Source organism: Maylandia zebra, linkage group LG16 (assembly GCF_041146795.1).
Source record: "Maylandia zebra isolate NMK-2024a linkage group LG16, Mzebra_GT3a, whole genome shotgun sequence".
Classification (NCBI taxonomy): Eukaryota; Metazoa; Chordata; class Actinopteri; order Cichliformes; family Cichlidae; genus Maylandia; species Maylandia zebra.
In genome coordinates this window covers 20,265,620-20,290,535 of record NC_135182.1, presented here as the reverse complement: position 1 = coordinate 20,290,535, position 24,916 = coordinate 20,265,620, and the positions used below count along the sequence as shown (strand labels likewise).

The 24,916-nt window shown below is 40.1% G+C and overlaps 1 long non-coding RNA gene across 1 annotated transcript in view; it reads right to left on the bottom strand.

The window, feature by feature from the left end:
- The window catches only part of LOC143412880 (uncharacterized), a 55,040-nt gene that overhangs the window by 20,937 nt on the left and 9,187 nt on the right, over positions 1–24,916 (bottom strand). The window contains exon 2 of the long non-coding RNA XR_013093397.1: positions 23,408–23,530. This is a non-coding gene — a long non-coding RNA (uncharacterized LOC143412880). The remainder of the gene's footprint in view (positions 1–23,407; positions 23,531–24,916) is intronic.

Below are 24,916 nucleotides of genomic sequence, written 5' to 3'. Positions count from 1 at the left end.
TGAGTCTGACACCTTCTCCAGGACCTCTCCAATCACCCCCATAGTAGGCTTCAGTACTAGGCAGTCAGGGCAAATCTCTGCTTTGTGCTTGTCTGCCTTAATAGACTGGATGTCACTTCTGCCTGTGGAATGTGCCCGGTCTTCAGCTGTCAGTCAGAGGCGCGGGTGTCAGGCCGGAGCGTGGCTGGAGCCGTCTGGATTAGAGGGTAGTTACCATAGCTGTCAGATTACTGACAGCCTGACACCCCCTCTCCCAACTTCCTTTTATTGTTTCTTTGTTTCTCTCAAACATCCTCCAGATGGGAGAATTACCAACCAGAAGAGAGAGGGAGAAGAGAGAGATAGGGAGCATGGGGGTGGGGTGTGGGGGTGTGGATACAAAAGCTGAGGCGGGTTTTAAAAGTTCTATGCCACGTTAGTTTTGTGATGAAGTAAAGCGTGCTTGGTAGATTCCCATAGAGAGAGAAGGAAGGAGAGAGAGGATGAAAGAGAGCATTACACCTATTCCCACCTCTCCTTGTTATCTTTGGTATTCATGTCAAGATAGGTGATTGTGTTGGTCATTAGTGCTCCTATACCCAACAGAGTGTCTTAGTTAGTACCTTTGAGGGAAGCTTCATCTTCACCGAATATTCACCTCTGTGACTGCACCTGCCTCATTCATCGGGAGATATGTTGGAAATGTTCTTTAATTTCTCTTCCTTTTTGAGACAAATGAACTGGCTCAATGTAGAGATGTAGACAGCCACGATAAAAATCACTTATAATACGATAACCTATAATGAATAATGGAATCCTTCATGGTTTCTGGAAGTATTTTAATGATTGAAGAAACTGTGGGTAGGCTACGGGTCAGCACCTGTCTTTACATTTTTTTTATTCCCTCTCATTTCACTGACCCTGAATGGGTGACACTGTCATTCTGCCTTTTCCAAATGAGCACTGGACTAACACCAGACTCCGTATTAGCAAGAGAGATGAAGACTACACCTCTCTATCTGGGGTCTGTTTAAACGAATAGCACAAAAGGGGGGCTTTTTAAAAAAAATATGAAACATTTTACTCTACCGAGTTGTGAAAGAAAAGGCAAAGCATACAGAAAAACAAACTCCACTGTGAAATAACACACTCTAACCTGCTTGAACTTCCGACAGCCACAAGCGGTGAACTTCAGAAACAATTACATGGATGTAAAATGAAAAGAAATGAGGTCTTATGTTTGTAAAATACACTGATACACTGCTTCAGCCTCCGGCCGTCGGATTCTACCATAAAAATAACCAAAGGCAGATTACAGTTTGCCCTGACCTCCAATCTCCTCTAACAAGCCCGGCTACTAAAATCAGCTGTGCCGTCATGTACGGGTAAAGATAATGAGGGCGGCTGCCTGAGGAGAGACTGAATGCAAAACAATTATAGTTAGTTACAGGAGCACAGGTTAATATTCTCTCATGTCCCTCTTCTTACACATTCCCTTTTGTCTTACATCAATCTTAATGAAAGTTATGAGACCTGTCCTCAATGATAAGCAGCCACTCAGGCGTACTCTGTGTCAAGGCTCCCACATTATGCCTCCCTTTCAGCCTATGTTTTGCATAGCCTAAAGCATCTATTAAAATCCCCTTGTAAAATTCATAAAACAAAAATGTGGTGGGTCAAGTCTAGAGGGAGCCAAAGTAAGCTGCTTATTAGCAGGGAGTCGAAAACACAGATCCAATTACAGATCCTGAACAAGGAGCACTAAGAATCAGCATTGGGGAATAAGTATTTTCCTTTTCTCTCCCCTTCAATTGGCCTAGGTGCAGAGGAGAGAGAGAGAGGTATCAGAGAGCAAGATCCACGAATGGTAATTACAGTGGGAGTGTTTAGTGCATGAAGCCAGAGTTGGAGCCATTCAAGTACAAACTCATGTAAATCTTCACTTTGCTTCAAATAGTAAATTGGTCGGGTTTAAGAGGAATCCCAGATGGAGAGGAGGAGAGGGGCTGCGCCAAGAGGAGCCATGAGCTCCAGAGATATGTAAAGAATCTCTGTCTGGAATTTAAAGGGCTACAAATTAGACCTGACATTAGCCTTTTTCTTTTACAGAGCCAGCAGAATGTGAATGAAACAGAATAAATAACTATAAGACGGCTTTCCCCCCCTTCTTATAAGATGACATTAATCCTTTCATGTGCAATGACAGCTTACAGGGTTTGACCCTCTCCCCAGACAGCCATATAAAGCCAGGAGATTTCTTAACATCCCACCAAGAACAAGCTTCTGTTAATAAGAGATCCTGATAGAGGTCTCCACCCCACATTTTATACTCCAGTTTACGCCAACCTACCCTGCTCAACGTGTTCAACAGATGGTTCTTATTAATAAAATCAACAATACTGTGATTTTTTAAAATTCCACTTAGCCTTTTAATTTGAATTTGAATTATTCTGTATCTGTAACAAGCAGACGGGACTTTTATATATTTTTTTCTTCCTGGGTAGTGAAGGCTGACGTGTCTCTCAAGCGTACAGTAGCGTGAGCATTTGAGCCCTTTGAAAGAAAAAAGATCAAAGGCGGCAAGTCCTGCTGCTGCTGCTGGGTTTAAGCTGTAACCAGCACAGACCCTGCTCTCCACATCTCAAATAGCGCATAGTGGTGGGTGGCGAGCTGACTGATTGCCAGGAGTGTACTGTCAGCGTCACTCCCCTTCACAGAGGACCACGATGGGGGGACAGAGTGTGGGCAGTTGATGTGGACCCCCACACCACTAGCAGAGGTGTCCGGTGTCTCCTGTAATGACCTCAATAGCTAATGCGCTGCGCTCAGATTTCGACGGGGTAATTCATTTGCACAAATGGACAATCAATCACATTTTTGCACACAATAAATTCTGGCCCACGCTGAATGAATGCCGTATTTAGTTTTCGATACAATCCTGAAAAATAATTGGGTATTTTCAAAAAAAGAAATCAATAGGGCTACAGTGGAATTTCTATAAGTGATACTTAAAGAAGCAAGATGCCCTGCTGAGGCATATAATAGCCTCATTTGACAGTGAGATGGTTTAAAGGTGAGAGAAAAACATAATCTAAATTATTATCAACGGAAAAGGACGAGCTCAATCAACTTATAAAACTAACATTGCTAACAGCTTTAATTGTATTGCATTATTTATGGGTTACTATAGCCACAATACACTAAACCCAGGAATTGCACGAGGTAGCCGAGGTTAGGAGGTCGTAAAGAAAATGATTATTATTATTTTTATATTTACAAAGCTCAGGGAAAAGTTGTCATGTTGTGGTTTTAGGTCTGGCTTGTGGCCTGTGTTGGCTTTCATCCCTGCCGTCTTCTCTATGTCCTTACTATGCTGTGAGTCTGTTCTGTGCTGTCTGATGTGATGCTATCTCACATTCTATTATATACAGACATCCATACAATATATTATATTACATCAGGATACACTGGAGTTATGTCTCCGGCTAAACTAAGTGCAAGGGTCTCACATCCTTAAATAAATGTTAACACAGTGATATGAGTTAACAGACACTCCTGTACAATTACCAGCCAGGGTTACACCGCTGACATTATCAGAAGGAAATCTACATTACAAATGGTACTCCTCTTGAAAACGGCAGCAAAGCGGCCACTTTATATTCCATCACCTTAGTTTTTTTTTTCCTCCAGCCACCCCTTATCTCCCCGTTTTCCAATCAATTCCATCTGCTGCCAATGGACTGATACAAATACAATTTCTATTTACGCAACAGGATCAGACACAAAGCAAATAAAATCTGCAAGATATGCAGTCCAAAACAACATCTGGTTGTCGGAGTATGCAGATTAATTGGAAGTCTTTGTGTTGTGATTTCAGTTGAGTGCAGTTTGACTAACATCTTAACCTACTTAGTGCAATTAGTGCTTCATTAGAGAGGCTAACTAACTATTGCTTCTCTCCATAATGATGTGCAAGAGTGTAGACATAAAAGTACATAATCAATGGTTTCCAATTACTCCACAAGTGCAACCACTATTTCAAATAAACTGGATAATAATATAGAGCCATTACAAAGTCTAAGGTAGCAGAACCATTTAATTGCAGTGCAGTTCTTCTCAGCTCCAAGATTTTTTCACACTAATGAAGTGTCATACAAAAAAGGCTGTATTGATTTTTTCACCACACAGCCTCCACCACAAATATGTAATTATCCTTTTTATATCTGGCAGGGGATTAAGGTAATCTATAGTATCTAGCCTTTGCGCTTCCCTGACAGGGCTGTGTGTGGCTTTTACCCTTTTCAAAATATGCAGCTTTTTTGATGAATGAACTTTAGACAAAATGATGTTCTGTTCTATATTGTTTTGTCTAAAAACCTGCATTCTGAAGACATCATGCAGCATGTACAGCTGCCTGAGCTTTCAGTACGCAATCATGGCATTTCAAGCCCTGTCATCCATAAGCCAGGCAGTTAGAGGTAACCATCAGCTAACGCACACATAGACAGATAGGCTCCACAATCAAACACAAACACACTAAAAGCAGAACGGGCTGCACACTATTACACACACACACACACACACACACACACACGATTTCTTTGAAGATGTGTGTGAAGCTGTTAGTTCAATAGAATTCATCACAGCTGGTTAATAAGGTTAATTTAATCCAATAATGTGTCCATGAAAATCACTATTTCCTCTAGAGCATCACACAAAAAGCTCCCCACTGTTCACAGTGAACCACACAACGCATCCACACTTATCCTCGGGCTTCACACGATAACAACCCAGTCCATTTAACTTCAGGCTAGCAACTCTTCTCCTCTCTCTCCCTCTCTGTCTGTCTTTGCTGCATCTCCAAACCTGAGATGGACGAGCAACCTTAAGACTACCCCACGCTGGGCTGCCCTTCACGATAATAAAAAGCCATTACCTTGACCGCTGACACGAGGCCAAGTGTGAGGGTCAGAGTGATATTTATTGATGAAACTCTGAGCTCCCAATCTGCTGCACTCAGTGCGCATCATACAGCTGTCAGCACAGACAGGGATCAGGCAGCATGATGGCCCTCGACATGGCCCATCTATAATTTATGAACTACACAGAAAACAACCAGGAGACAACAGAGAAGCCCTGGCTGCCCAGGGATTACCCTCCAGCCCAGCTAAAGAGATCTGAACGAGAACCATCTAAGGGCCACTGTGGGCCACGCTGATATGGGGCAGCAGGTAAGCACAATAGCTGGTGTTCCATATTCAGAGAGGCCTCACCGGGATCCATCTCTCTGGAGGACAGTGTTGTGAATAATAGACAGTGTTTACAGTGGGGATGTAAAGTGAGTGCGCTGGTGCATCACACACCCCAGCACACTTCAGCTGAGCCCTGTAAATGAGCTAACAGAGGGGCAGAGGATGTAAAGTTTCACAGTTTATTCGACAAAAAGCTCTGGGATGGCCCAGTGCCACGGCAGAGCGTTCTCACTCCCGAGGCATAACATGTCGACGTTTTGTCACGTCCCGCGGTGTTCCTGGGGAACGCGAAAGGAGACCTTCGGCGTTCTTATGGTACGCGGCGGGTTATGGCTGAAATCCAGTTAATGACACTCCCGCGGTAATAGACGTTCCAGCCCTGTATTCCAGCCCTAAACCTAACCTTATCCCTAGCCCTAACCATAACCTTATTCCTGACCTTAACCAGGTCTTTAATGATGTTAAATAGCGTGTTTCTAAGCGATTTGAAGAAAAAGAGCGAACATGTGTAGATTCAGTCCAGACGGTTCTCATATGTCCTCTTTTTTCCGAGGTCGTCATTTAGGAACGTGGTGGGTAGCCGAAAACGTAATATGGTGACGATTTGTCACCTAGCGTAAAATGTTACGCTTTGGGAGTGAGAACGGGTTGGCCACGGACAGTCAAAGATGACCCTCACAAGGTGTTTAGTTCATTTTTCTCTTGATGATTATTATTTTGAATTATTATTATTATTGTCATTATTATTGCCGCTAATAAAACATAATCATAAAATAATTTGCAGAGGGTTTTCTCCATGAATTGTTTCATAACTTTTTTCTTGATCATCAAACAGCAAAAGAAAGGAAAGCAAAGGGTGGAGAATGAAAGAAATATTGAGTTGCAACTGCTTTAAAAATTGATCAGTTTTTTTTTTTTAGTTGGAAGGTGGTATTCTGATATTAACAGGGGTATTTAGCAAATAAAAAAAATGTTAGTTAGTAATAAAACTGATGACAAAGTGGGAAAATTAAGCCTGAGCTAAACGATCTGTTAATTAAAAAAAACACAAACATTTTCTTTTTTACTTCTACAATAAAGTAAACACGGATTATAGTAGATGGATAGCATTTTTTTTTCTTCTTAGAAAGTTTTCCCGCTGGTTTATTTTGGTATTGTTATGCGTTTTTTCTTTCTCATTTTAAATCCCACTTGACAGTTCTTTGTTGAAAACTTTAATTGCAAATACACTCCTTGCCCATTTTTAACACCAGGGTATTCTGTCTCCATTCTTGAATTCCCACCCAGATCAAATGCAATCCTTCATCGGCCAATTTCACTGACACTTTCTTTTTATCTTCTGAATTCATCCTTACATGTGGCAGACAGACATATATTGTTTCTGATCAATAAATAACCATATAATTGAATACTGCTGCATCTCAAATGAAGCCCTCATTTACCAAGCTTCAGTAAACAGGCTAGATTCTTTGCCTATCTAACGCTGACATTTCAGAATTCAAACACATTCGGGGCAGTGTCAGTGCACAGTGCTTCTGTATCCCACTTAGGCTCTCTTTTCAATATGGAACTATCTCCACCCAATAAATTATTCTGGGCATCTCCAGAGTCATTACACATTTATTTTGATCTTGCATCATAATTCACAGCTTGGCGCTCAATGCATTTTCTCAAAATGCATGGTAATTCCTTGGTGCAGAGCAAAGTTATGATTCATTTATACTGGAGTGACAGCATAATGCAGAGACGTCAAAATCCATTAAACTGTTCAATGTCTTGGGGTTTATTTTTAGATTCAATTGAGATTTAACTGATGGTGAAAAATACACAGTCAGGTGTGTTTACCTCACCTTTAGAGAGAATGTGTTATGGTTCCAATTAATTTGTTATTCCTGTCACTAAAGGCATTGTCTATGTCAAAACTGTCACAGCGCTTTGGGCTTTGTTTTCTGGAGAATGGCATTTAATTTCGCTGTATACTTTCATAACTATACTCATTTAAAAGGTGTGCATTTTATTTGGAGACACTTAAATTTGATTTGATTGCTCATCACAATGGCAGATTGCAAAATTGCTAGCTGTTACCTTGACCACTGAGCTATGATCATCCACAGTTTAAAAGACATTCAATTATCCTATGTGTGCCTCTAGAGATGAGTGCTGAGAGGAGGATCCTACAGTCTGAGTGGATGCTAAATTGCATGACTGTGGATATAATGCTAGCACTTAACATTGTTAGCTTTGTGAGCTTTGTTTCCAAAGTAAAACAGTGCATACGCCCATACTTTTCTGTGGCACTGCACACTGATATTTTTTAGTACAATGCATATTAATTCCCAATTAAGTCGGTATATCTGCAATAAAATACAATCAAATAAAAGCTTAGTTTAATTTTAACATTTAAGCGAATAAATGATTCACAATTTATTTTTGTACTATTTAAAAAATAGTAAATATATATAGTCAATTAAAACAGATATTTTGCTGTGTATCTGTGCACAGCTGCCCATGCAAATTCCACTGAACAGAGACTGTAAACTCCACATTTCTGCAGTACTTTATATCAAAGCCCAGAAGTGCACTGACTATAGCTAGCTGCTGTCTGATATGGGGAAAGGCAGGCAGGAGGGGATTTTTTTTTCTTCCTTCTACAAGGATTTTTTTGTGTGCAGTTATGGTCCATCATTATTAAATGTCTCTTGTTGGATGGGAGAGGCGCTTTATCAAAAACAGCCATTCATCAGGCGCTGTGCAAGACAGCTCACATCTGACCTCTGCGGCAATAATGCCGCATCAAGTAGGCCAACTACCTAGTTTAGCGGCAGAGCAGGGAGCAGGGGCCGGCTCCAAGATTAAGTGCGCTGTTTCAGGTTTTCATTCCCAGGGGTTCTGCTTGCTGATGTTGTATTGATTGCAAAAGTTTACCAGTAAGTATCACAAACAACAATAGCCAGGTCAACGATCGGTGATGCCTGAACTGCTATTCCCTGGCGGAGGACTACACGTTCAGGGCTAAAGCACTGCCATCATCATTGGCTGTGTGCAGGGTGCAGAGAAGGCTCTCTTGAGTTGGGGGAAGAGAAGTGCATTGGCTGTTCCTACTGACATTTAGGAAAGCGATATGTCAGTGTGAAATGAGCGTGCGTGAGATAATTATAAGCCTTTGCATTATAAAAGGCTGCATCGACAAACTGTCGGATTGGCCTTCCACAGAGGCACCTAGCCCTGTTAGGTACTCCTACATAGGTTACCACTTATCCCATTTAATGGTTTCGTAATTTATTTTAACATCAACTGGAAAGCCTTTCTATGCACAGATGTAGCAGATCCAAGCAAATGATTCAAAGTATCAGCCATTTCCAAACAGCTCTGTTCCTTTATTTACGATAGCATGTCCAAGAAAAGAACTGTTACCCCAAAACAGTATTTTTTAGAAGGAAACTGCACTGCTACAGTCATAACATAAGTGAAAGGACTGAGCAGTAAAGAAGACGATTCACCCTGAGGCCATCTCCAGCAGGCTGAATGATGGTGCATCCTTGGCCCTGCATGGGGGACAGCACACAACCCTCCATCACAGTGCCACCGGACCATTACCCAGGGACTGTAACGGCCAGCCGCTCCAACCGGGCCTCCTCCACTGCCCCATGAAGCTAATCATGTGATTTGATGCAATGACAGAGTAATGACACAGATTGGTGGTGTGTTCAGCTTCCCCTCTGCTGGAGGCAACAGAGGAGATGGTAAACACACGAGACTGCCTGAGCCACGACAAGAGATACCACGTTGCAGAGCAAGTTACAGAAGATATCCAAGTGCTCTCACAAGTGAAATCAAGATTAATGGTGCTGCTGAGGGATTCTTTTATGTCCTTCAGTAACTATATTTCACTTAATGAGGGACATTAGCTGTAATAAAACTACTCAGAAGTACAAGCCGTTAATTAATGCATCCACATTACCACTGAATGAAAATAACTGAGTTGTGGGACCCATTGGACCAAATATTAAAGGTGCAATCTGTGGAGTCATAATTTCCACTGCTCTGTGCCTATTCATCATTTCAGCCTTTAAGTAAGATGCCTGTACTAAAAATTCTAAACCAGTATTGTGAAACTTACTGCGCTGCAAATCATTCCTTATTAGACTCAGACTGGATTTAGGAAGGGTTTAAATTATCATATTGGTTTACCTTTTATTATTATGCATAGGTTGCTTTTAAGAGTGCATGAAGTTGAAAGTAAGTGAACAGCTAACGACCACTGCTGTTTGATTCCAGCTTCGTGCTACTGTTTCTGTTCCTGCACAAGGCATTCAAAAAATTACTTCCAGATCTTCGCTTAACTTAACAACACAGAAATACATCTCACTAACCTCCCTCTAAGAGCACCTTTATCTGGGCTATAATCCTGGCTGTAATGTGCCCTCGTTAGGAAAGCACTGCTGGCCCACACCAGTAGTAACACAGGGAAGGCCTCAGGCACCACTGGAATTAATTACAGACAAAAGCGATGGTGTTTGCAATTGTCATGCCAAATTTATCACTAGCCACTTAATGTGCCTCATCTGAACTGATCCACACTAGCTGAATTGCCCCAGGGCATCTATTCTTCATCTTCCAGGGGTGAGGTGGTGGTAGAGACCGTGTCTGTGTGTGTGTGTGTGTGCAGGGCAGTCTGCATCTGCTGGGGGCCTGCCTAAATCCTATGCTGGAGGCGGTGTGTGCTAACAATGCCCCCAGCAAATACAACATGTAGAAGTGTATAACAAATGTCAACACCCCCTAACCAGCCCCTCATTCTCTACCCACCCAGCTATGTCTCCAGAGGGAGGTTCAAAGCCAGTCTTGACATCTTTAATTCTGTAATTTTTGTGATGATAATCCTTGATGTGCTTGGATGTGCTGTCTGCAGTCATTTGCTCCCCACCAAAGTACATCTTTACACAGGCTTGTGGTGCACAAAAAAATACTGTCGATTAATAAAAGATTAAATCTGTGTGTGTTTTGTCAAAAAGTGCATGAAAAAAAAAACATTTTAGAGAAATAAGAAGACAACTAACAAATGTTTTCTGTTCAGCTTTCAGTCTATAAAATTTGATAAATTTCAACTGCGTTTGATGCAAAGTCATCACATCTTTTGTGTCAGTGCGTTGGTTTACTAAAAAACTCTTTACATTTGAGAAGCTGGAAGACATGATATTTTTGGTATTTTTACTTACTAATTACTAAATTATAAAAAGTAGATAAAGTTAAACATTTAATCTCTGTGTGGATGCTGAAAATTGTCACTGTAACTTAGGCTTATTAGAAAGTCAAACTGTTAAACTGTTAAGTTAAACCTCTGTCTCCTGTTCAGTGAAAAATTTTACAATGAATCCTGTGAAAATCTCAGCAGTAAACTACAGCGTTATTATTATTATTTTTTTATCATTTAACTGCTTTCTTTAATCTTGTCATTTAGGTGGTTGCTTATATCAAAAGCACAAAGACTGTCCCAAAAGCGTACTTACACATAAGCCACCATTATCTTTCTGCTTGTGCAGCTGAAAACCTAATACCTTAGTTCAATAATAATGCAGAGGGGACAGCTCATTGGTAGCCCAGTGGTACAACAGAATAATGGCTCCAAAGGAGTGCTGCCTCTCTAAAACAAATATGCAGGTGCTTCGGTTCAACTTGAAAAAATACACAAAAATATTGTATCCACAAGTGCATAATGCCTCATCAACACAAATCGGTTATCAATTAAAGCAAAAACCATCTCATTATATTAATGAATGGCCTCAGCTAGTAATAGCCTGTCTTATTGATGTTTGAACAAGGTAAGCACAAACCCCCTTACACAGCACCGGGATCCACAGCATCAGCAGCTGAGAGGAGATTTGCAAGGATGAAGAAAACAACAGGAAAAAAAAAAAAAAAAAAAAAAAAAGAAACGCAAAGAGGAATTGAAGGGCACAACAGGGTGCTCTCAGAGGGACTGCATTTATTCCAGCAATTGTCATGCAAGCCTTGTTGTAAGTAATAATGTGGCCTTTAATGACGGAATGATGGACCTGCCAAACACTGCCTCTGCTATATACTGTCTGCATGTCCCCGCCGTCCGCTTCTCACATACCCATCTGGGACATATTAGCATATCCTCGTCAATTCACAGCCCGCTTTAACATAATCCATATTTGTTGGGTAAAGTCCAACAGCAAGCCTCCCATACAGCGGTCATAGGATGCTATGACACACTTCAGGAGCCCGGCCCACATAAAGCATGCTTGGGCAGCTAAGCAATTCAGAAATGCAAAATAGTAGGGCACACCATCCCCTGCCTTGTACCGAGAGGGACAAATCCCTTTTGGCCAGACATCTCCAGACTGTTACCTTGGTATTCCTCCACAACAGTACTTCTGATTTTTATTCTAAGTGTTCAGGAAAAAGGAGAAAAAGAACAAAAAGCAGCCTGCTGTCATGGCTGGCAGTGAGTGTGTAGAATACATTGGGTTGCTGAGGCATGTCAAAGTAAGTATGCTTCACCTATCAGAGAATAATGCCATATTTTGATACACATTTGCTTGGTAAATATTCTTATTTTTACTCTTTATAAAATGGATTTGACTGCAGAAAAGCACAGTTTAAAAAAACCTCCAAATAATCTGTAAAATAAATGTATTTAATTACATTTCTCTAGCAAGACCCTCAGCTTCTGCAATCGTGATATAGAACATTACTATATATAAGCATGCATATTAATGAATACATACCTGAGTGATAAATAATATAAGCAGTGTGAGACAAATGCAGTTGCAGTGCATTAGGTCACAGTAATGCCTATTATTTTTGGATCCATGGAGAAATAATTTACTTAGTGGCTCATCTCTTAGGAGCACAATAATCTTTATTGCTGAGAAGAAAAACACTTCTCAGAAGACCTGAAATTTATGTAAACACTGATTTTACTGAGTGAAGTCAGGAAATGGGTTTAAGCAAATGTAAACTTCAATTTTAATCAATACACCAGTCCAATCATGCTTTAAAATAAAATAAAAAGTAAAAGAGAAACTGAATAACATGTATTGTTTACTAATAATATATTCAACTGATGTAGTTCTTTGAAGTTCTCTGCAGTAAAGACATTCAGTAGTATTCCTTCACCCACTTGAAAGCAATACCTGTCATGAACCATCATCACAAAAGCCTTCTGAGATATAATCTCAGAGAACTTTTAACCCAAGAATTTCAAACCTTCCTGTCAAAGAGAAAGCAGAGATCTTGGGATCATGACACTCAGTCAGCAGCAGTCACACAGCTCTGGGCCGGGTGCTTCTCAAGTGCTGGACTATGTAGCAGCCAGCAGAGCCAGAGACTGAGTTTCACAAGTCCAGAGGAATCCTCTTAATGTACTGCAACAAACATGAAAGCTATGTTCATATAATCCAGTAATATCCATTTGTAATTAAGGAATTGTCATTTTAGTAATTATTAAGCAAGGATTCAATTCAAGTCCAAACATCTAGGCTTGCGGTGTCCTTTTTTATACCAAAAGAAATCTACCACCACTGTTTGGAGGTAAACAGAGTGGAGCAAATTGTAAACATCACGAAAGCGATAAATATTTCAGCCGTGTCAGTTGTCAGACCCACCTAGTGTTCAGGCCCGAGACATCTAGTTATGGCTGAATTCAAACTGAGGTTGACTTATGATAATAAGATTCATTCACAGCACGATCTGCTGTATGTATACAGGATGCCCCCTTCATTTCATTAAGCTGAAACTTCCTCAACTTAGTGAAAGGAAGGATGCAGTTTCATTCTGTCTGTACAAGCATTTTTTAAAAGGGGATATCTGCTATGCATGGCTTCAGTGTGAAAAATTACATGAACCAAACAATATTCCCCTTAAATCAAAGACCATTTTTATTTGTGTTCCAGAGAGGTCAGCAAGGGTTCCTAAGATTCACTCGCACCCCCCACTACGGCTGCGAGTGGGACGCTTCTCTAAGGGATGTCATGCTGCATGTCATCAGCCTGGTTAAATTGCACTGCCAGTGGGTAAGCAGCAGGGGTCACATGAGGCTCAGTGTGGACTGCAACATGTAACGCATGGCAGACCACAGTCTGAAGACTGGCCTGTAATGACTCCAAAACATCCCGATAAAGATTGAGGGGCAGCTGTTTTCATCTAAAGTATCTCGTCTCACACACACAAACACATACACACTCACACACACAATGAAGGAAAGCACTGTAGTAAAACATTAAAAGGACTATAAGGTTTTGCTTGTTTGTCCTGAAGAAATCAATATATCAATACTGCATCAATAGAATCCATATATAATAGAGTAGTTGTTTAGGGGGTCGTCTGCAAGATAATTCTCATTTTAGGAATGATTATACAATCCAATATATCAAGCTAAAAGAAAAATGTTTGTTTCAGGGGTGAGCCCGAGCATTTGCCCTTGTAAACACAAAGCCCACATGTGACTGGGAGAGGCCTCAGTTGGGCAGACAGCAGAGGGAGTTAACAAAGCTAATTAGGAGAGGCTGACATGTTAAAGTGAGCTGCGGCTCGGGAGTCAGCTCTATCACATATGTTTCCTTTGTGGCGGGTGAAGTGGCTCCTTTGTTTGTGAATTGATGGCGTTTCGCTCTGCCGTCCCTTTGGGTAGAGGCACTGACCTGCGGAGGCCCCGACAGTGTGAAGAGGCTCTTTCTCTATCTCCCCAACGCCTCCTGCTCCAGCTGTCCCACTCCCTCCCCAAACCTAAACCTTCCCAGAACCATGGACTCACAGAGAGATGGGCAACACCTGTAAAGGAGTGAATACCCCCTCCGCCCAGGCACCTCAAAGCAGCCTGCCCACCTGCTACTGAGCTCTCTGGGCCCTGGAGCTTAAACGCTCATTTTGTGCCTCTCAGCACGGGACTTATTGATATAAATAGCTGTGCACAAAGTGCACACTCTGTTTTCTCTTGGTCTGATGCAGTAGGTGTGTATGTGATTATACTCAATGGCAGCCTCTTTCAGGTGGGGATGAAATATGAGCAGTTTGGACACTTGGTAAATGACAATCTCTGTTAAATTCACTGAAAATGATTATTGTACAATTGACATGTATCGAAATGGACAGCATGATTTGGGCCCCCGTCTTAAACAAGGATTCAATATCTAATATGTAGACACAATATGCTCTGTAATAAACCTTACAGATACTGCAATAGATTTAATGATGACCTTACCATTTGTCTTTATAAAGCCTGTCCTTCCTCACTGGTGAATCATAAGGTTTGTCCTTGAACAACACACTTTATGGTTACAATGAAAAAAGCATTAAGTCTATATACTGCAAGTCTTCCATTTGTTATTCTGTGCTAATTGTAGTTTAACATACACCAGGCTATTTACTATGAAGTGTATGAGGGATGCTTGTGTGTGGATCAAACAGAAACAACAAAAGGGAACTAAACACACTGTATAGCATGTCAAAACCTGGCCATTAAAGTGTTAACTTGCCCTATAAGCCCACAAAGTTTGAAAAAAGTCAATCTCTTTCATTCACCTAAGCCAGCATGGCAACAGATTAATCCTCACCCATTAAGATGACAAGACAATTTGTGGAGTAGTTGAGTGTAAATAAATATGTTGAGGAGGAGATAATACATTAGGCTGCTGACCGGGCTATTCCATTACGGCAGCACATTTGTTTCCCTACACGGAGGAAGCCATTCAGCGGATAGCGTCTTTCCTTCATGAGGTGAAAGTGGAATCTTGCCTCTGAGAGGAAAATAAGGACATCAGGACTCCCCAACATTAACTTTCATCACAAAAGTCATCTCATCCACCAGCGATAGAGGCTCTCTCAGGCTTGCTCATAAAAAGGAAAAGATATAATACACAGCCTTCAGTTTAAGAGGTAACAATAGTTTTGTCTCCATTAGATGCGATAAAACAACAGCAGTGAGAAGTGCATCTGGTGCCTCCCCATTTCAGAGACATGACTGTAAAACACTACCTGCCACTGATGCTCCAGCATCACAAAACAATGCTAGAAACTTTTTTAGTTGTTTTATATGCATGTTTAGATTTACAGGCTTCTTTACGATTCCAGGTGGTAGTTCTGCTGGAAGACAAGAGGCAGTACAAGCCAAGTGGCTGCATTGATTTCGCAGTAATTGATCTGATGGTTCCTTGTGATAATTGACAATTATCCCTGATTACCAGACAGGGGCTTAAAATCAGTCTAAGAAAATGACCGGCATTATGGGATGTTGTACAATGGCTGAACAAAGATAAATCAATACACCTCAGAAACTGCTTACAAAACAAGACAAAAGAGAGTTACAATGGACCCCATGCTGCAATCCCTCATGATATACTACTACATATACACAGTGCTACACATAAAGTAATAAAAAAATAAAGGGAGACTAAAATTAACACAATAGTTGTGTAAGTGCATAAAAAAAGCTGTTAATAACTGTCCACACGCACACATGCGAATGTGCATCTGTCTACACGTTTACATGTGTATGCGTGCGTGCGTGCGTGCGTGCTTGCATACATGTGTGTGTCCATAAAAAGCATGCATCAGTGTGTAGCTACATGTCTATATTTCTCTGTTACTATGTGTCTGACCTCGGTTGATTGGTCCTCTTGATTCAACCAGACAGATGCAACTCATTGCAGCTTAATAAATATAGGGGCCCAAGGGATCTGCGCTAAACAGTTCTATTAAGTTGGAAACATGTCAGCCAATATAAAAGCAGCCTGACCCCGGGAAAGGTCAACAGTGACACGCATGTTTACTCAGGAAAACAACCCGAGGCTGGAAGGTCTTGTTTTATCGGATGTCTTCAAAAGAGAGAGAGAAAGCGAGCACGTCTGGCTGGCCAATTGTTAGTTTTACGTGATTTTGGATCTTTGAACCCACAGAGGAAAGGGCTGTGTTGTCACTGAGCTGTCCTGTACACACATAAGGCAACATGCATGCAGCATAGATAGATAGATAGATAGATAGATAGATAGATAGATAGATAGATAGATAGATAGATAGATAGATAGATAGATAGATAGATAGATAGATAGATAGATAGATAGATTTATAGATAGATAGATAGATAGATAGATAGATAGATAGATAGATAGATAGATAGATAGATAGATAGATAGATAGATAGATAGATAGATAGATAGATAGATAGATAGATCCTGCCACTCAAGAAAAGCAGAGGTGAGAGACCCACTTCCTGTCTCAAATAATCTGCCTCCACAATGTTTAATCAGCACATCAAAACATTGAGGGAGAGGAATTTCCGTGCTTGGTGAGCATATTAGGGATGCAGTCGCAGCGTTAACTAGCATTGATGAACTGTTTGCTTATGCAGTAATAATTAACTTCCATTACATTACTTTGTGTGATTACTTTCTTAATTGCCTGAATTATGCATCAATTTAATATCTAATAACCAGTCTTAGACATTAGACACCGTTCAGACACATTGCTTATAGTTTCCCAGCTTTAATTAAACACACTAGAATAAATGAAACCGTGTAGGATGGATGTCTTGCAGTGATTTCCTGGGTGCTTAAATATGCTATTTATTATAAAAGCATATACAATTCACTTTCTCCTCAGGAAAGCAAACCACAAGATGCCAATTATAGAATGAAAGTTGCTTTGCCATGGCTTTTTGAGGATCTAGACTAATAAATTTGTTGAGTGGGACTCATTGTGTATTATGCAAATACAACACTGTGCCAATTTTTAAGTTTCAAATCTGCAGAGCAAAAACATGTCCCCAAAGATGATTTTAATTATATAGCAGAATGGTCTCCTGTTTTGCATTGTTATTGTCCCACAGTAAGGAACCAGTTAACTGGAACAATAAATGAGAGTGTACACTGATATTCAAATTATTTTTTATATCATTTAAATGCAACATATCTCACACATACTCTTTGCATGAAATATGGCCATGTGCTTACTGGCTGAAGCTACAAATAGATGACCTAATCAGGAATATAAAAACACTATAAAGGTATTACAGACAGAGAGCAGCATAGGAAAGCTATTTTCCACAGAAAAGCCTTTCACTCGCCTTGTCTCTTCCAATGCAGCAGAAAAATAAACATTTTAGAATTAGGTCATCTTTCTCAATTGAACCTTCATGTTATCAGATCTAAATTTGATTTACAGGTACTGCATGTCATATGAGCTAAATCTAATTAAAAAGCCAGCCCATGGAAGCACCACGTCATTCAGTGAATTGATATTAACTTTTAGTCCCCTTGCATCATCATTTTAGCCTCACTAGAAAAGTGACATATCCACTTAAAAAGAAAAATGAATCCAATTTTCCTCATCAGCAGTAGTTTGGTAAACATTCATATAACAGTAAAAGCCACACTAGCCGCATCTTTCTTTTAAAACCCTTTAAAATTATAAGACTTAAAAACCACACTTTACATGAATTATTGTAAATTATATGATGGTAAATCAACGCAAAAGTCACTAGGTGGTAAGAAAAAAAAATCACCTATGGCTAAACTAGAAATCTATTTAGCTGATCTGAACTGATGCAAATCCTTGTGACTGGTGTTAGGTCTGGCAGCATCGTTAGTCTGCCTTTTAAATGATTTCCAGAGCTGGTGAGCTGCTGGCAATGCAAGGTTAGACAGAAAATGATGGCAGCACGCGGATGCTTCACAGACCTCATGATAGTTTCCGTCTGTCATTATTTACGTCTGACTAGTCGCGTCATGTCAGCTACCTAGAGAGACACTTTTAATGTGAACCCCCCTTCGTTCTCCTATTGCTCTTCACAAGCAGTGTAGTATACCATTATTTCTTTGCTTCAGTACCTTTAGGTGAAGCTCGCCCTCCCATCAGCCAGAATCAAAGACAGATCCCCTGCTTGATATTGTACATGCCCGTGTTTTTACAGAGCTGGCGCAGAAGCTACACAGCTACCACAGTGAGGAAGGCAATTCTGTATCTCATTTGACTAATTAAATAAAACAGGGGAAAAACACGGGGTGATATGGAGTTTGGGGATTTAAAGCTTGGATGTGGAAAGATTTTGGTGGGCACATCACATCTGCAGCAACAGTTCCATAATAAATATCTAAAATGATTTATAGCTACCTTTATGCAGTACTGCTGCATAATCTACAGTTATTAGCTAACATAGTATCTTCTCCTGAGCAGCAGAGTGCATCATAGGATGCTATGAGCCGTTGAGACTAATCAATTAATGAAACACTGAAAGCAAAGGCAAAAGTATTATCGTATGAGGTCTCTTTCACGACATACAAATATTATCTCAAAACAGTTACCCTCAAGCTCGATACAATGGCCATTTATCACAGCAGTAGCCATGAATCAAGTCACGCAGTAAAATCGATCATTGATTCACCTTATTCCCTTGTTTTTCCATCTGAGCCACATAATGATCATTAAACTGACCACAGCATGTCCAAAAAATGGATTTATAATACTCTGAGCACAGCTTGAAACATCACAAGAGTGGTATCCTGAGGAAAAGTTGACACAGATACAGAATAGAAAAAATAATATTAATTTGCAGTTTCTTATGGCTACGCAACTTCTTCCTGCAACTTTACGTGCGGCACACTTGTGCTGTGGAACTATCTACTATAGGACCAAGACCTCTTGGCCAGAGTCCATCTCTACGCTTTGTGCACGTGATCCCAGCCTAGATGAGCATGCTTTAATGGGGCTGCTTAGCCCCATCATGACCCAATGAGTGCCGGCTGTGGAGTGGATGTGCTTGGTGTATGTGTGTGTGTTCCCAGCAGGGAGACAGTGCCTTATGAAGGTCAAAACTGCAGTAGTCTGGGGCTCTCTAAGTGAACCCTGGAGAGGATAACAAGCCACATCTAACACTTTCTCTTTGTGCTCTCACAGCCACTGATTCACCTGAGAATAGTAGAAGCTAAAAGATAACACACAGAAAAGCAAAATTCTCGGGACTCGGGATGCTAAGAAAAACATTTTCAATTACTACGCAGAATTATTGTCTCAACCCAGGAATAAAACGTATCAGTCTTGACCCAAAATGAGAAAAGCTGTGTTTTGCAAAACAATTCCTGTGTAGACTGTATATAAAAATTAAATAAATAACAAATACCGTTCGCCTCAAGGGAATTTCAGTTTAACCACAACGTGTGACAGTATTGCCCTGTGTTATGGCCACCTAATGGACAATGTAGCATTAATTCAGCTTCAGATGAACAGGCAGGACAGCAGAATCAAAAATGAGGAGGGGGGCCCTAGGTGTATGAATTATGCATATTACATTACCATAACACTACAATACACCGTGCGACAAAACAATGCGGTGAAAATTGGGCTTCGACTGAGATATTGAGCAATTTCCTACATGGTTCTTGCCTACCTTCGAAGTGGAATTGTATTAAGCTTCCTCAATAACAGCAAAACCCATATGAGATTTGTATGTTCACATCTAGGCCAGTGAACAAAACACTCTGTAAACAAGTCAGGGATAATTGAAAAGAAAGTCTCCTGACTGCTTTCCCTGGGACCTATCATTCAGGTAGATGGGAATTTGGTTAAATGGCAGGAGAGAAATTACTTCTTTCATTGATTTTCCTTTAGACTTCAAAGACAGATAAATGAAATGGAGCAATTTATTTTATCAGGCCCTGAAATGGTATTCAAGAAAAACATGTCAGAAACTATTATTTGCAATCATGTTGCTCTTATTAATCCTGAGGAAAAATGGATAAATGAAAACGCACAAAGGGATTTACTGGGCTACAACACGTTTTCAGTCTGTATTAGGCCGTAAACAGTGTTGAGAAACACGTGCAGTCACGCAGAGTAAATGAAGGGAAAATTTTTTTTAACAAAGTTCTTACATAAACATCACAGGAGAATTGGTTTCTGAGATCATTGTAAGTGGAAAAAATTATTTAAGTGGCATGCCACTGAGATTAAGATTTTTTGTTTGGAAGACATCCCACTACACACCCAACGCTAAGCATTTTAAACCATGTTTAAGTTTTTTATCAATGTCATTTAATTACAGTGTAGTCCTTAAAAACAAACAAACAAAAAAAACTACAAGTCCGATAATATAACGCTGAGCCTCCATCACTGATTTGTAGATGAACCCTGTAAAGGAGACAGCCTTAAGCTGTACCACACACTTGCAGTGTGCTGTGTAAAACAGTATGTGGTATTGGTAACTGCTTCTGTTCAAGCCTTGTAATCATTACCTGGCATCTTATTGCCTCTGTGGCTTTTAAAGCTCTTGTCTCACGCCCAGAAAACAGGGAGTTATAGCTGATCTTTTATTAAAACTTTAGGAGAGCGTCCCTCTCTGGAGGGGGGCGGAGGAGGAGTGGGACAAATTAGTGTTGACAGTAGACACTTAAAGCAGGAAAATCACGGGCCCACTGGGAGGCAGGAGCCACATGGGGCTCCCCGCCTGTGTAAAGAACACTCCAGATTTCACTTGAGATGCAGTCGCCTTTTAACAGGGCAGGGGGAATGTCAACAGACTCTCTTGAATGAACCAATAAAGCCACTAAAAGCAGAGGATTAACCAGCTGATATCAGGGACAGCGGTTTGTTTTGAATGCCGCTCCTTCTCTGTGGAGCATGGCCTGAAACACGCTGGGCGGAACATTTCCTTTGCCAAGCATGCGATTACACTGCCAAAATTGTGTAGTTAATTATACTAATACTTGATTGTGGTCACGCCAGATTTAACCACGTAATTTTACTGACATTACCGCTGCTTATTCGGAGCATAAAAATATAACTTTGCATTCATTTTTACGTGACACAAACTAAATTTCTTCTTTTTTCTTGACCTTAATTTTTGATACAAAAAGCACTCATTTCCAGATCAAATCCTTTGCATTATAGACACTCTATTGTTGCTTTTACTGCCCATTCATCAGAAAGCACGGCTTCTGGTAAGTGTGGCTACACAACATGAAACAGTAATTACAAGACATCAGGGGCTTTCAATCTCCTCTTAATTTCCCAACAGCTGTGACGAAAAGCCCTTAGTCCAATTAATGTGTCAAAATATCACCAAACAATGTCATGACCCTCTCACAACCCCCTAAGCATCAAATAAAGAAAAAAAAAACACGAGTTAAATTTGATTTGTTCGAACTACAGTGACAGCGTTTTCATTTTTGTAAAACGAGTCAAGGTTGCTGCTGCTTTTGGTGACGTGTAACAGCTGCAGGTCACTAAGGCAGGTATGGGAGGGTTTAGACACATTTAATTTCAAAATATCTTGGCGAGTAAAATGTTTTAATGTTAGGGCCTGTTCAGGCTAAGAGAGTAACAGGTTGGGCCTTTGTGAAATTTGTTTAGACAAAACTTCATTTGCAGTTAAACTGTTTATTTAATTAAAATGTAAAAGCAAAAGTTGTTACCTAATATTGTGTCTTCTTTTTAAGTAAATGTAATTATTTAAATGATTTGTGATATTATTATTATAGATTTTTCAAATTAAATTAATTCACTCTGAATTAATTCACAGTTTCTAAACTACAGAAGTCTGTAATGCACAAGTACTTGTCAACACACAATCTTGTGTCTGTTCTTCTATGCGTTATGTGGCAATGTTTGCATGTTGATTACTATCTAATGAAAAAAATGTTGAGGAAATGTTTTTTTACTCTGCAGATGATGTAAAGTATCAAAGTATCAGTGCCTGTTAAGGTCTCGAAGGTCACAATGGCCCAACATAAAGTGCCTTTTTTTTTGTCAACGTAAAATCTACAATTCGAGTTATGGAAAAATGTTGGCTAAATTACGATTAGTATTTCTGAGCACTGATACTGGAGACTTTCTTCCTAATGTCAAGCCAGGCACAGTAAGATGAATTTAGGCATTTGCAATGTGCAACTGATTTATTATGGAGAAGGTGAGGGTAAAACATTGAGGGATTTCCCTTTAATCAGATCTCTTAGGAGTCTATGTACTAGACCAATACCCCAATGAGTTTGCTTTTAAAAAGCTCCGAATAGATTGGTTGCATGCTGCCACAGTCTTAGCCTCAATCAGAGGGAGTTGAGGAGGATTTTGTTAAATCTAAGAGCCTTTTACATCTCTGGAAAGTTCATTTCTCTTCATCTATTAACTCTGAATAAAAACCTACCATCATTTATGCATTTGTCCATTTAGGAATCCTCAAGCTCGTGAGCTGCAGATCTGAGGCCAAATTTTGAGCTTACGGATGACCAATCAAAGAGTTGCATGCCTCAGAGCTGAACCACAAATGGATCCTTCACAGCATTGTAAATCAGGACCTCAAAGAGTATTATTTAGCCTCAAGCAAAGAGTGGTGGTTTATCAGATGGTGCCTGAGTCTAGGATAAAAACCTCCCCATAAATCTGGGTACCTTTTATGTGCTCATGGAGACTGGCTGGCTCATTCTGAGTTTAAAGCTTTCAAGAATGCAGAGGTAAGCATGGCATTCATGTCAAAGAGTAAACATTGTATTACGAGGTCCTGAGGGCAAGTTTACGAGATGTTCAAACATAATCTAATCGTCTTAATGTATTTTTAATGACACCTGTATCCCAGTGTAGCTTTGCTGTAACAAACAAAAAAGAAACCACAAATCAGTGACAAATCCTAACACTTAAAGGGTGAATTCAAGGTGAATCTTCAGTCTGGCTAAAACCTTTGCATTCATGATTTAGTGTATGGAGTCAATATACAGGTTCAATAAGCACTGTCAGTAGGTGCTACACTATATCCAACTCTGTGCTAGATGTAAGTTATCACGATTGCGGCGCCCCGGAAGGTAATTTTCAGAACATTTTATTTCGTTATCTGATTTATTGAAGCTCAGACATGGCATTGCCAAGCCCCAGATGATAAATCAAACGTGCAGCAGCTGCCTCTGATAACTCAATAAGCACCTGGACTCCTCCTAACATGTCACACCTGCACTTCTACATATACCAGTTTCATTCTCGAGCCTCACTGGGGGGGCTTAATACACCTGCCTAGTGCATTTCACCAGTCTAGCAGCTGGGAGAGAAACATCATGCATGCTTAATTAGGAGGATCGAGGAACCATGGGAGGAGGCAATTTTTTTATGCATCTTATATATACTCTTAACAATTTGAAGTGCAATGGGGAGCATTTTGCTGGAATGACACTCACCCTCCCTTGTTGAGAAAAGAGGCACTGCAAATCAATAGAAAGTTGTTTTCATGGATCGTCTTTATCCTGGGATGAATGATTTCTATCTTGATTGGAGTGGTATCATCCAAGATGACAATGCTCCTATACACAGGACATAGGGGGTTACCAAATGATTTAAGAACAATGAGAATAAAATTTTGGGGCTGTTGTGATCTCTGTCCAACTGATCACCTGTAGAGGACCAGCGTGTTAGGCATTGCACCTCACCACATAATGGAATAACAGTTGGACTATTCATGTTTCTTCCCACAAGCAAAGCTCAAACGACTTGTAGCATCAATGCTATGGCACAAGGAAAGTGCTCTGGTAACACATTTGCCTACAAACTTAAAACAATGTTTTTTCCTTATTTTTTGTCCTTTTGTATGTAGTATTCCTCTCTCAATCGCCACCTTTTCCACTATTATTTTAAACAACCATGAATGATTTAAAGCATATTCATATTTTGTGTATTCAATTTTATTCACACTGCAGAGTATTAAAAAGACTTAATTTAATGAGCACATTTGAGCATATTTAAAAAGAGAATACCAAGGGGAGACTTTGTTGATCGATACTATTGCATATTTTCTGGCCAATCAATTTGGTGCCTGCTTAGGAGCCATTACCAAGAGTAATGAATAGGGGGTATTTATTAAATTTCATGGAGACTTTTCCAATGTCATATATGGGGAAAAGCCTGCTCAATGGATAGATTGTTCACTCTTTGAGTGTCAACAAGCCAAAATTGACTTTCAAATCCTCCAGCTGAATAATAGGAACTATAAGAATTGTTTTTATTTCCTGTAGTTTATATAGTGCTGTTTTTGAAGCACTTATTCCAATAAAATTTAAGAATTCACAGCCATATTTGTGCTGATCTGCACAGAGTTGATAAGTTAGAAAAGGTGAAAATAGAGGAGATTCAGTATACAAAGGTTGTTTATCTGTTCTGAATTCAAGATACGAACATATCCTTGAGCTGAGATTTTATGCCCTGTGGAATATCACTTGCTGTAGTTGTGTCTGTGGCAACATGCACAGAGGTAGTAATATCTAAGAAGCCATTTCAGACAGGTGAAATTTCCAAATGAATTTTTAGTGTTTTACAAGGACAATCTTCTGCTTTAAGAGTACTGCTGTTGCAGAATGACTCTCATCAACACTTCACAAGCTATGTGTTTATCGCAGACTTACAATCATACACCCAAATCTGATGTGGGCTCCAGCATTGCTACAAATGCTACAAACCCTATAAGGGACTGAGGAGGGAAGATGCAGTATGATAACTCAGAATGTCCTGCTGTAATTATGGTATTCATGAAAAGATGAAAGTGAGTGCAGACTAAATCTCTAGCTGCAGGCAAAATCAACAGCTTGGCATTACTCCGTGACCCCTGCCTATCTTGAGGATACAGCAAACATACCAAAACTTTGCAGCTTTTTTTCATCAGTCAAGAGTGAGGGAATGAAGTGCATCGATTGCTT